Source organism: Trachymyrmex septentrionalis, unplaced genomic scaffold (assembly GCF_001594115.1).
Source record: "Trachymyrmex septentrionalis isolate Tsep2-gDNA-1 unplaced genomic scaffold, Tsep1.0 scaffold24, whole genome shotgun sequence".
NCBI lineage: Eukaryota > Metazoa > Arthropoda > Insecta > Hymenoptera > Formicidae > Trachymyrmex > Trachymyrmex septentrionalis.
Genome location: NW_017305397.1, coordinates 426,158 through 428,974, shown reverse-complemented (window position 1 = coordinate 428,974; position 2,817 = coordinate 426,158). Strand labels below are relative to the sequence as shown.

At 33.3% G+C, this 2,817-nt stretch overlaps 1 pseudogene; it reads left to right on the top strand.

Annotated features, from left to right (window-relative positions):
- The first annotated feature begins 1,096 nt into the window (after window positions 1-1,096).
- Window positions 1,097-2,817, top strand: part of LOC108748590 — a 5,731-nt pseudogene continuing 4,010 nt past the window's right edge.

Genomic DNA, 2,817 nt, shown 5'->3' with positions numbered 1-2,817 from the left:
AATTAGCGGTGGCAGGTGGTGATTACCGAGGCCCGAATGATCCTCCTAAACACCGGAAACGTCCCTCCACGTCGGTCGGGCGTGATTCCACGACCTCGCCGTATTAAGACCACGACGCGCCAACGTCGGGACTCTACAAAGGCGCAATAATTCACGGGCGATCGCGAAAGAAATTGCCGGTCTCGAATCTCGTACAAGCGCTAACGATCTCCTCGACCAATTACACGTCCCGCGAGTAGTCGATAATCAAAGTCCACTCCGCGTGTGCGGCGATTACCGCGTGGAGCTCTCACTCTGCAAGAAATGGATGAACTAAGGAGAGAGAATTGCGAGAATTCATTTCGTGAGATTGAAATTTCTAATCTGCGAAATGGACGCGATTGAATTCCTGCCTCCTTTCTTTTTCCTCGCCGTTTACGATACCATATGGTGTTTCATAGAAAAGACCGAGATAGTGTCTTTCGCCAAATAAATGTAAGTAGTGCTACTAATTTGAGCAAAATATAAACTTGTACATACTTAATCCTCCGTCTGCAATCATATTTTTAATCACTCCATCTACATTCTAGACCTTTTTTGCCCCCCCCCCCCCTAGTCCGAATTTTTTAATATTCTAAGCTTTAAAAAATGCGAAAAAATTCTCAGAGTTACTTTCCGACATCTCTGTTATTGTATATTACCAAATAATTTTTTAGCTCAAACATTGAAACCTTTATTTAATCTACTCTTCTTTATTTCAGAAAAATATAAGAGTAAAATTTCCCTTAAAAGGCTAAAAAAAAATCTAGATTGCAGGTAAAGTTAAGTACTTATTAATAGAAAAAATTTGTTTTATTTGTTAAATAATTAAATTAAATTAATTAAATTAAATTAAAATAATTTTTTAAATTAAATTAATATAAATCGTTAATATGCACAAATTATTGATGCCTCTTATAGTAGCAAAATATTTTAGGTTTGCATCTCTGTATTTAAAACAATTATGCGGCGAACGTTCAATAATTAGAAGCGAAGCGCGATCGCGCCACCGAAAGTTCGTTCTCGAGTTTCTCACCCTTCTTTCAGTCGGCGCGGAAGAACAGCGGGAGAGGGACAGATGGAAAAAAGGAATCCGACGCAAAAAGGGCATCTCGTTTGCGGCCGACGAGGCACGGAGACTGTGATTCGCTGCCTGGCTGACGCCATATGGTGTGCAAACCAAGAGGCTACTAGTCGATCACCGTTTCGCATTACGCAAACGAACGAGCCGCCACTCTGTCGGTCGTTCTGAACGTAAGTACCATAAATCCATGTAAACAGAAAGGACAGCCGGAACGATCGCGAGTAACGGTCCAGCTTCTAATTAGATCACTTCTGCGTTCATTTAACATTATGCACTTTCTATATGGATTAGAAAACGGAAATAACAGAAATAAAATATTTTTTATCGGACTATTTAATCATTTGTTTTTCATAAAAAAAATACTGTAGTGTAGAAAATTAAATTTTTAAATTAGCTTTCGCATTTTCTGTATTTTTATTAACATTGTCGGATTTATCTAGAATAATCAAAATCGAGAATAATTGAAGTGGCCCGTTCTTACAAGTTTATATTTATAGCACAGAACACAATACAAAGCGGACTGTTATTAGCGACTCTCTCTCGGGTCGGTATTTATTTCTTATCTGCGAATATGCGCGTACATGCTTTTAGTATGTTTGTTTCTAATTGCAAGAGAACTCATAAAGCCACGTTATTTATCTTATATATAATATTTTGTTCATAAAAAATCGAAATGTAAATGTCGCTAAATCCAAAAATAAAAAATAAGATATTGAAATTCAATTGGATGCCTTAGCATTTAAATTACAAATTGAATATTTGAAACTGTGTAAAAATGACAAATCTTATAAAATAAAAAAATAGATTAACAAAGTTCTCCCTCCCCCCCCTCTCTTTTTACTTTGTGTAATCTATATTATAATTCATTTTTTAATTCATATTTTATTTTTACTTTTTTGTATAAACGTAAAAGAGGAAAAAGCATTATACTTTTTCAATAAATAACTAAATGTGATTTAATAAATAACTGAATAAATATGTTGTGTAAATTTTTTTGATTAATAGAGAATAATACAAATATTTTAAAAGGATATATAAAAATTCTATTTAATTCAATAAATACTTTAAAATTTGATTATTTTTTTCATCAACATGAATGATCTTCAAAATCAGCTAAATGCTTTCTTTAGCTGCAAAAGCAGTCAAGTGGAAGTATTTTAATAAATAGAAAATATATATTTCTCATGCCATATTATACATGTTTTCCTAAACTAAATAAATTTTTAATTTTTCAAAACAAGATTCTAGAATTAGATTCTAGATCTGATTAATAGCTTGAATAAAAAATTATGTAAAGATGTAAATTTTTCGCTCTCGCAAAAAAAAAAAAAACATTTCAAATGGAGATAACTACATTTGCAAATGGAATACTCATGTTTTTTTTATCCTTCCATTAGTACATGATTGTATAATATTTGAGCTGATTTTACTGGCAATGAGTAGATTATTTTGAAAATTCAATCCTCCATCACATACTCTAGGATTCGTTCTGAAAATGAATCTCGGTCATCCATACATAAATTTATGAATCCATAGAATGCTTCAATCGCAAATTTTAACTATATCAAATCGTGGAAGATATCAATTTCCTTCTGCGAATCCGATTTCTAAGATAAGATTAGAAACTGGACGACAAGGAAGGCGAAAGGAAGACGATGAGAAAAAGAGTGCTTCTCTTTCCCATGGTCCATTCCAAGAAATGAAAAAGAGAAAAG